Raw genomic sequence first — 11,448 nt, 5'->3', positions numbered from 1 at the left:
GCTAGTAGCCTCCTTATCTTGCAACAACCCCCATCCCAGATTTTCCCACTCCAAAGACCTATCCCCTCTGCCAAGGTGCCACTCCAATCTAACCTGTAGCTACAATCAAGGAAATGGTACAACAGAAATGAAAGAATTTGAACTCCAGGAAAACCCTGTGTTTAAGTTTTAGTCCAGTTGCCAAAGTTCATTCCCATCTCTTAATTCAGATTTCCCAGAAATTCATCTTATCGATACTTTTATGGGTCTTAATGTACTACTTCACCACCCCCAAGAAAATAGCTCCACCACCACTCACCCAGAATATTTGTGAAATTGGCTTGCTTAAGATCTAGCCAAGAGAAAGGCCACAGAGGAATTACCACGGGATGCTGTTGTCTGTGTCCAGAACCCTCACGACTCTAACGGCTATGGAGTCAGTCCCTAGAGGAGGAGCTCCTAAGCCCAGAGACTGAAATGTCTTCATAAATCACTATTCTCACCTCCTAGCACAGCCCCAGTACAAGTTATAGACCGAACTATGCCCTCTCACCAAATCCCATGTTGAAACCCTAACACCCAATGTGACTATATTTGAGATAGAGCCTTTGAGCAGATCATTAAGATCAAATGAGGCAATGAGGATAAGACCCTAATCCCATAGGACTAGTGTCCTCATAAGAACAGTACCGGAGATCTTTCTCTCACTTCATGAACATAGAGGAAGAGTCATATGAAGGCAGCTTTCTACAAGCCAGACAGAGAGGCCTCACTAGAACACAACCTTGCTGGCACCTTGATCTTGGACTTCAAACCTCCAGAGCTATAAGAAAATAAATTTCTGTTGTTGAAGCTGCCCAGTCTGTGGTATTTTGTTATGGCAGCCTGTGCACAAAGGAGTACATACAGGAAAGCTCTTGGGGCGCCTGGCCGGCTCAGTTGGTTAAGCATCTGACTTGATGTTGGCTCAGGTCATTATCTCATAGTCTTGAGATCAAGCCCCATGGCTGGCTCTGAACAGAGTGTGGAGCCTGCTTAAGACTCTCTCTCTCCCTCTTCCTCTGCCCCGCCCTCAAAATAAATTAATTTTAAAAATTTTTTTAAAAAGAAAAGGAAAGCTCTTTAATGAAACTCTTACAGCTAGACCACAGTGCAGTTCTCATTTCCAAAGAAGGAGCTAGGATGGAAATTAATCTGTACTGAGAACCGATGTTCCAGCTGCTTCTCAGAGAAATTCACCCACTGTCCTCCCATCACATGTGCATCCATCCAAACACCCCCGGGTGAAGCCGTTACCCTGTGTTGTTTTCCTCCCACTGGACCTGTCCTAGCTGTTGGCTGTCAGTGATTTCATGGCAGGAGAGCTTGAAATCAACTTTTCACTAGGTGAGATGAAATTAGGTAGCACAAAGTGCTCTGCTGCCCCCCTCAAACTGTGGTTCCTTGACATCCCCGTGAGTGTCCGCAAGCACGCAGGAGGGAATGCTGCATTTCTCACCTGGCACTGGGTTTTGTGGCCTTTGTTCCATTTTGATCAACAAAATTTAGTGAGAAAACTGGGCTTCCTGTGAGGAATGAGCCAAAACCCTTCTCAATATAAGGTTCTCACCATGAACCTTATCTTTCCTTTAATAACAGACATCAGGCCACCTGCAAAAACATATCCACAGTTACTAATGACTTTTTAGAAAACAAATATTCACTAGGGCTTTGTAAGGGAGCAAAGGCTGTTGCCTCTGAACTTCAAGTGACCATCGAGAATCTTCTCACCTTTGATCATGGAAAGCATACACGTGGGTAAGACCGAGAGCCGGGCAGCCCTGCCTCCCAGGCAGGGCCCTTCCGGAGCTGCCGGCCTTGGATCCTGAGTGTCAGTCCCCAGTTGCAAGATGTGAGGCCTTGAGCAAGTTCTGTCTCCTCTGCATGTCTCCGTTCTCTCATCCCAAATTCGGTGATGATAATATCATAGCATAGAGAGGAGTCACTGAGCTGACACACACAAAGCCCTCTCGAGAGTGCCTAGCAAAGAATAAGTGTTCAGTAAATGTTCCGTAGTAGCTGTCCTTCCATCAGGAAAAGAATAAAGGGGAAAGTGATTGTTAAAAAAGCGTAACCTTCTATATAAAATAATCCTTGCAAGATTTCTTCCTGCAGCTCATTTTGTTGGCTTCTTGTCGAGACCTACATAAATATGTATTGAAAGTACATGTAAGGACAGTACTTTAAGATCTCCACATCCCCCCGGCCCCATGTTTCCTTAGGAGACTCCTTCCCTCCCCCATTCAATCGGAGGCTTTTATCAAGCCAGATAAAGACAAAACTGGTGGAAAAAGGGAAAGGATGCCTTTGGGGACTAAAGTCAACGTTTGGTTTGTAAATCCTAGATGTGGAAGGAAGCCTGTGAATAAATGGTAGATTCGGAATGCGGCAGGTGATGCCCAAGACAGTCCGCTTGCTTCAGGGGAGCAAAAGTTTCTCTGGGTAGAAACACAAAGAATCGCACTGAAAAGCGGCTCTGTGCTCTGCCCACTCCTGCCCCAGCCCCGAGCCAGTCCTGGGGGAGGGGAGACAAAACCCACAGGAGGGTTTGAGGTACACAAGTGGGGCTGAGGAGGGCAGCAAGTGTGACGAAGGAACGCAAACGCAACATGGGAGATGGCCGCAGGAGTCTCAGGAAGCTGGGGCTGACCCGGCCTCACAGACTTCCCTGTTTCCCTTGAGGCTTGTTGAACAGCCAGGTAGTTCCAGAAGCTCTGGAACAGGAAGGAACCGCCAGCATCAGTCTGGTCAACCAACTCTCTTCAAGGCCAGACGGGAATCAGGACACTTGAACAAGGACAGTGTCAGTGATGAATCGCCAGATTTCACGCCTTCCCTCCTTCCCTTCTAATCCAGCACCACCACCAAACTTCCCGGAATTTACCTAAAATATTGGATGAAAAGTAGGGTCTTAAATGAGCTGAGCCCAGGACCATCATACACAGGAATGCAGGTTGTTCACCACATGGAGACACCACGCCCGGGGAGCAGGAAGAGGCCAAAATGGAGTCGGTGCCTTGCCATCGCACTCCTGCTAGGACGGGGTGCATCGGCCGGAAGGGGCAGCTTTTCCAATGGGCAGTGCTGCTGTCGGCCAGTGGCGGCCAGATCAAGCAAAACTTTATTGGACAGGGTTTCCTTGGAATTGACTGAAGAGTTTTCATCAGAAGCAGAATGGGGCTCAAAGTAGAAATTAATTTGTAGTATATAAAAATAAAGTTACATCTCTTACACACCCGATTTTGTAGCCTGAGGTTTGTTATCTGTGTATGGAGAAATATAGAAAGAAACTCATTCCCCCCCCCCAAAAAACCCCACCTCTAATTGTACCACAGTTAATTGGGGGGTATATTTTCTTCCAGTTTCTTGATGTGTTTTTCCATAGTTAATACCATACAGAATATGTTCTTTGATACCATGCATTTTCCAGCTTACAGTTCCATCACTGGGGAAATCACATAGACCATGGACCTCAACCTTGTCCACGTTTTTATTTATTTATTTATTTAAGATGTTATTTATTTATTTGACAGACAGAGATCCCGAGTAGGCAGAGAGGCAGGCAGAGAGAGAGGGGAGGAAGCAGGCTCCCCGCTGAGCAGAGAGCCCCAGGGCTTGATCCCAGGACCCTGGGATTATGACCTGAGCCTAAGGCAGAGGCTTAACCCACTGAGCCACCCAGGCGCCCCTTGTCTGCGTTTTTAAAACACCTGAAGTGCTTACACAAGTGCCAGTTCCCAAGGCCATAGCTCAAGGCTAAGGGGATCAGAAACTTTCTGTGCCTCCAGGTACCAGATCACTAGCTCAAGGCACAAATGTATTAAGAGTAGAGAGGATGTCAGAGAACTGAATCTTTGAGAACTCCTTACTCAGGTAAGTGCTTTTTGAAAAGTTAATGTGGTGTGACTGGCCTGGAGGGTGTTAAAATGTAGATTCTGATTCAGCAGGCCTGGGCTGGGGCTTGAGATTCTGTATTTGCATGATTCCACTGGTTAGTGACCCCCATTCTGAGTACCACAGGCTTAGAGGTCAAGAAGATGAAGAAGACCCAGAAGAATCTCCTATCTGAAGCATTTTCCCAAGTTATTTAAAAACTGTTTCTTAACTATTATTTTTAATATTTATGTATTTCAGACAATGAGTAAGCCATATTTTTTTCCTGAACCACTCCCCTTCTTTTTTGTCATTTAGATTGTTTCCAACTTTGCTACTGTAACCAGGACAGCAATAAACTCCTTTATGGATACTTTTTGGTCACCAACTTTTACATGAGCAACTAATGGAGGAAAATGATGAAGGTGGCCAAGCTCCCAGAGGACCACCACCATCCAAGGGACAAGTTCCCTTCCAGCATGGCCAGTGTGACTATCCTCAGGCAACTTGAGCAATGTTTCTTTGGCTCAGTTTTCTCTGCTATAAAATGGGCTTTTTCTTTTCTCCTATCTGTAGGCTAAAAGGAGTGAGGAGAGTGATCTGTAGCTCCGTACCTCCTTCTGTGGAGTCACTGTGTTTTGAAGTATCTGTCACAGCTCAGGGATGATGGCTGAATGTGCCGAATGCCTTCCCTGGCGTCATCCTGCCTCAAAGCCTACCAGGGACAGAATTGCAGGTGTCACAGTAGTGAACAAACATTGGGACTTGGCCCATTCTTAGCTGTTTGGATTTCAGATCCAGGGGTAAGAGATATCAAAGACATGAAAAGAAACAGCTGAATTCCAAGGCACTCCTTCAGATAAAGTTTCCTTTTAAACATTTGTACCATTCTTCATCAATATTTATAAAGTGATGACTAGATACAGTTACATTCCTCTTAGGCTATGTCCAGAACACACCCAGAGTACCTGATCAAGATACAGTTGTTGTTTGTCAGGGGAAAGGGGCACTTTCATTGACAAGCTTCTTTGGAAATGAGGAACCAAGTTGGCCCCACACAGCAAAAAATTAAAGTCAGAATTGGTTACACAAGAGATGGCACAAAGAGATGAATACAATTTTTCTTTAAGGGTAGAAAAATCATGGGGTTCAGGGTCCTGGGTTTGATTCTTGATAGGCCTCTTAATAGCAGAGATTAACGTGCAAGTTAATTAACCACTTTGAGCTTCACTTTCTTCCTCATGAGGTATTATGGAATTTACTATGAATGCAGAGAAAAATACAACTTTTCTAGAAGGGCTTAGTTGATTAGTAAATATTTGCTAACATGTTGAAGATTGAGGCCTCTTAGATTTTATCCCATATTCTTGGTCTGATCTTTGAGAGACAGTAGGAAAGGCAGCTAGCTTCCAAAGAAGTCTGTCCATAGATGCCATGTCCAAACCGCTCATCTCTGGGGTTGCAATTCTCGCCCCTTGCTTCTATTAGAATGGCCTGAGAAGGATTTTTAAAATCAGGCCCCACCCTAAACCAACAAAGGCCATGCTCTGGTATTGCTTACAGAGTTCCCACATGACTCTGTTGTACAGCCTGAGCTCAGAACCACTGAGTTACAATTTTAAGACACCTATTGGAAATCCAGGGCAGGTAAAACTGTATCTCATTTTCTTTCCAACAACCCCAGTTTCAAGAAATGTACCACCTTAGCTTGCAGGTCCCTCGCAGCGCACTGCAGGAAGGGACATAAACAGATGATTCTGGTTATGCTGATAAGGTGCAACAAAGAAAAGCCGAGAGCACCATAGGAGCTCTGGACCTCCACGAAGAGTCAGAGACAGAAAGGGAGAAACAATCATGATATTAAGCTTGTTCACATTTTGTTTTTCTACTGCTCATGAAGAGGCTGAAGACAGGGACAGAGGTAATGGATATGGAGTAGTAAAGTAGTGCAGATTTCCTGGAAAACAGTTTGACAATATGCATCAAGAGCCCTCAAAATGTTCATATTCTTTGGCCAAAAAATTTCACTTCAAGGTGACAATCCCATGAAAAGGGTCTCAAATGTAGATGGTGGTTTTGTTCACCAAGATGTTCGTTGCAGCATGGCTTATTTTAGTAAGAAACTGAGAATTACCTATCTAAAAAAATAGATGGAGATCACATAAATGTTGCTACATTGTACACTGGACTATAATGCAGCCATTAAGGGTATTTTCCTCTACAAACAAATTTTATGGTGAGATAATTTTATATTATGAAATATTGAGAAAAACAAAGTAAGACATAAAATGGTACCTACCATGGGATTCAAAATTCCAAATGACTGTAAAACATGTTACATTACAAAATTGGTTGCCATTGGCAGAACTCCATTTGCACCCATATCTCCTTCAGAGAGCAAGCTTCAAATGGTTGCAAATAGAGGCTCCTGGTGGCTCAGTCAGTTAAGCATCTCCCTTTGGCTCAGGTCATGATCCCAGGGTCTTGGGATTCAGCCCCTGCATTGTCCCCTTCCCTGCTCAGCGGGGAGCCTGCTTCTTCCCCTGCCTCTCCCTTCCCTCCCCCCACCCCGACCCCCATTTTTGTTCTCTCACTCTGCTCTCTCTCAAATAATTCAAATAAATAAATAAATAAATAAATAAAATCTTTTAAAAAAAAGAAAAGGTTTCAAATATATTGCCAAAATGAAAATCTTCTACCCCAGGAAACACTTGGATCAAGCACATGGTAGTGCTGTGGAGACCTCCCGTTTCGGTTGGTACACTGAGGCTTGAGGGTGCATTTCCCTCTTGTGATAAACCCAGGCAGGGAGGCAGTTGTAAATAGTCAGAGGAAATAGAAAACAAATGACAACTGATTTGTAATACAACCCAAATATTTGTTTCACAAGTTGTTCTCACTACTGGAATCAGGTTCTCTGTGGGTGTGAAAAGAAGAGCTGAGAAGGAAGGGCAGATGTGCAGAGGAGACAAAAGGAAGTGAAGAACGTGGGGGAGTGGAGCAAACAGAATCACACTTTGGCTTGCATAGGCATCCTGAATTGTGGACCCAGGCCATTGTTCTGAGATATAATTGGTATATAATAATGATAGATGTGACAATAATACAATAAAGAATATAATTACACCATATCATAAAATAGGATACTTCTTTCAGTTTTTCAGTCTGGGAAGTCGGTTTTCAATGAAGGCAGCAAAACCGAAATTATGGGAAGCTGAGGCCTCGAAAAATACAAGAATCTGATATCATGTCAGTGTGCTTGAAAGTAAAATTGGTCTCCAAGTATTGCAGAGCAAGGCAGATGATTTTTGGTCTAAAAACTAACTGGTTACATTAAATTGGGCCCTGGGTTCCTTTGAGAATACCACTGTTCTTTAAAGATTTCTTGTAATCCAGATGTCCAAATCTCTTTAATCAGGGCGAATCCACCTGGGAACATATCAAAATGCAGCTTTCCTGTGAGGTTTTTCTCTTTCTTCATCACATCCGGGCTCCTGTGAAGTCAAAGCCCTGCCAGTGATTTGTCTCTTAGCATAATGGCCCCTGTTTCAAGGCGAATCAGATGTACATTTAAATTAGTTGTTAAGAGTTGACAAAAATTGCATAAAGGATCCAACCATCTTTCATCTGTGCATTTAATAGCCAAACAAAATAACTCTAAGAAACCCAGTGCTTTCTACAAATTTTCTAGGAGCACTCAATTAATCTGGTACTCTTCTATCACCCCTCACTCCAAACTTCCTCTTCTGGTCTCATTCCCATCCTCTCTGTTTTTTCATCACTATTCTCATCCATTGTGTCCTTTCCATGATCTCTTTGTGCCCAACGTGGACATGCTACCTTTTTCCTCATTTTCCAAGACAACGCTGTTTTGCGTAGTAGACTTGTACTAAATATTTGGAAGTAACAGAGAAGAATCCTAGCACAGATTAAGGAGTAACTCAAACAGATATGCAACATCAGCATTCTTGAATTTCCTTGGGCATCCTTTCCCAGCTTGTAGCAATCAGAACTAGAGGTTGCAGTGTGGCTGAGTCAGAAGAGAATCATCATTACTACTGCAAGACCAAGTCTGTGTCCCAGATCAATCCTAGGACCCCAAGGGCCCAGAGTCATGTGGTATTGCATTCAAAGAAACAGTTAAGGAGCAAAAACAAGCTTCAATCTGTAACTGTATCAGCTGCAGGACATGAAAGTCATCTGGCCCATGGCCCACGAGCCCTTCTCCCTTCCTCCACTCTTGTTTTCAGCTCCTATGGTGATTCTGGAGCCCCTCATTCTCTAAGGCCCCTTGCTCTCTGTTCTCTTCCATGACTCTTCCCAGTGCCCAGCCAAAGTGGATTCTTAATCCATCTCCCTCTCTTTAGCACTTTACTGTGTACATGAGTTCAGCCTCTCAGGCTTTCTTTAGCCTCAGTTTTGCCTAGTTCCAGGATTCAGCACAACAGAAAGGAAGATAGCAGTTGACCATCAAGCAAGAATCTTCACCCACTGAGAAGCTGGGAGGGAGAAGAGGTGCAGGGACGTTAAAAAGGGAGGAGAAATATGAAAGTGTAGACACTGATCATTCCTGTCTCCACTGTGCATTAATATTTTTTAGTAGACAAACCCACCTTAGGAGGTTAGGAAGGTAATAAGGGCCTGTTAGGAAGGTAATGTCAGGACCGTCCTTCTGGTAGAGGGAGGCAGTAAAGCACTGGTTGTCTGAGTCTAGTCCCTGGACCAACAGCATCAGCACTGCCTGGGAACCTGTTAGAAATGCAACCCTTCAGATCCCATTGCAAACCCACTGAGTCAGACACACTGGGGTGGAGTCCAGCACCTTCAACAAGCCCTCCACATGATTCTGAGTAAGCTGACGTTTAAGGAGTAAACATTTTTCTCTAGCCTGGACTTCTCCAAGCCAAGGAACTCTTTGGACTTGATTCCAGTCCCAGCTCTGCCTCTTTCTAGCTCCATGACCTCAACCAAACCACGTAAGTGCCCCAAGCCTGACAGTCCACACTGGACTTTCTATTGCAGAAAGTCCTGTCAAAGCCTGGCCCCAAAAGGATTATCCTTCTTGACTCTCACCCACAAAGTCTACATCTGCTTTCTCTCTTCCTCCCTCTCTGGGGAGCTGCTATCATCTACTCTGTCCCTTGGGGTGCCTCTTCCCCAAGACAATTTTAATAACAGTAACAATAAAATATAATAATAATAATAATTCCTAACCCCTTTGTGATACTAACATTGAAACGACAGCTCCAGAATCCACTTGATCAGCTTATTCTTGGCCAAGAGCAGGATCAGATTTGCTTCCCTGATGCAAACATACTCCCCGAAAATCAGCACCCTTGGAAATGGGGGAAAGCGCTTTGACCAAACACAGAAGTTCTCGTAGGTAAATGGCTCACCCACAGCTAGAACAGGACCCCAGCAATGGCTTAAAACCAAAAGTTGAAATAATGTTTCAATTTTAAATCTCTCTCTCTCCACTCCTCACTTCCTAACCTCTCCTTCTCTTGAGCAAGCTCCTAGTTACCATGGGTTAGAATTCTCAGTAGCAATTTCTCTCATTTTAAGTCATTTAAAACTTGCTTTAGAAGCTCTGTCACTGGAAGCACAGCCTGAACATTGTGCCCTATAGTGCCTGACCAGAGGGGGTTTGGTCAGTTGGAGGATGGCTTCTGCCTAGTTTCTGATTCTCTGGGTTCTGGGCTTTTCAGAAGAAGGTGGCAAATAAGATTGGTTGAAGAGGGCTGCATCTTCCTATGTAACATAAGCTGGAAGCCACCAAGGGAGAACAAGAAAGCAGTTCCAGAGAGCCAAGAGCCACACCTGGTACCAGCTTGCACACATGCTGGAAAGACGAGAGGCAGGAAATAGAAATCATCTCCACACCAGAAATGCGCGCACACTCTCCAGAAGAAACTTTCTGGCTACCTAAACAAATGCTTCTCAAGTATTCAGGTGCATATGAATCACCTGAGCATCTTATTAAGATGTACATTTGATTAGGCTGATCTAGGTGGGCTGAGATTCTGACATTTCTGACCGACTCCGCGGGGACGCTGATCCTCTGGGTGCATAGACCGCATTTTGAGTGGCAAGCACCTAATGTCTCCATTTGTGAGGTCCTTTGCTAAAAGCAGGAACTGTAAAAACATAAGAGATTCATTAGCTGGGAGTAATAGCAAACATTTCTGCTGAGTATTATCATTAGCAGAGTGTAAATTAGCTGAAAATATTATCTTGCTGGAGTGCCTGGGTGGCTCAGTCGGTGAGTGTCAGAATCTTGGTTTTGGCTCAGGTCATGATCTCAAGGTCCTGGGATCAGGCCTCACATTGGACCCCATGCTCAACTTGGGATTCTCTCCCTCCCTTTCCTTCTGTCCCTCCCCTCACTGGTGTGCGCTCTCTCTCTCTCTCTCTCTCTCTCTCAAATAAATAAATAAATAAAATCTTTAAAAAAATATTATCTTGCAAGGGCAAAAATGAACTATTGGGACTTCATCAAGATCAAAATCTTTTGCACAGCAGAGAAAACAGTCAAAAAAACCAAAAGACAACTGACAGAATGGGAAAAGATATTTGCAAATGACATATCAGGTAAAGGGCTAGTATCCAAAATCTATAAAGAACTTATCAAACTCAACACCCAAAGAACAAATAATCTAATCAAGAAATGGGCAGAAGACATGAACAGACATTTCTGCAAAGAAGACATCCAGATGGCCAACAGACACATGAAAAAGTGCTCCACATCACTTGGCATCAGGGAAATACAAATCAGAACCACAGTGAGATACCACCTCACACCAGTCAGAATGGCTAAAATTAACAAGCCAGGAAATGACAGATGTTGGTGAGGATGCGGAGAAAGGGGAACCCTCCCACACTGTTGGTGGAGCAGCCATTCAAGAAAACATAATGGAGGTTCCTCAAAAAGTTGAAAATAAAGCTATCCTACAACCCAGCGATTGCACTTCTGGGTATTTACCCTAAAGATACAAATGTAGTGATTTGAAGGGGCACATGCACCCCAACGTTTATAGCAGCAATGTCCACAATACCCAAACTATGGAAAGAACCCAGATGTCCATCAACAGATGAATGGATAAAGAAGATGTGGTGTATATACACAATGGAATACTATGCAGCCATCAAAGGAAATGAAATCTTGCCATTTACAACAATGTGGATGGGACTAGAGGGTATTATGCTAAATGAAATAAGTCAATCAAAGAAAGACAATTATCATACGATCTTTCTGATATGAGGAATATGAGAAACAAGACAGAGAGGATCACAGAGGAAGGGAGGGGAAAATGAAACAAGATGAAACCAGAGAGGGAGAGAAAACATAAGAGACTCTTAATCTCAGGAAACAAACTGAGGGTTGCTGGAGGGTAGTGGGGTGGGAGGGATAGGGTCGCTGGGTGATGGAGGGTATGTCCTATGGTGAGCACTGTGAATTGTGTAAGACTCATGAATCACAGATCTGTACCCCTGGAACAAATAATACATTATATCTTAACAAAAAATATATTATCTTGCTTGGAGTCCGTTGTTACC

This window comes from Meles meles, chromosome 4 (assembly GCF_922984935.1).
Source record: "Meles meles chromosome 4, mMelMel3.1 paternal haplotype, whole genome shotgun sequence".
In the NCBI taxonomy this organism is placed as follows: Eukaryota; Metazoa; Chordata; class Mammalia; order Carnivora; family Mustelidae; genus Meles; species Meles meles.
Note: the sequence above shows the minus strand (reverse complement) of the source record.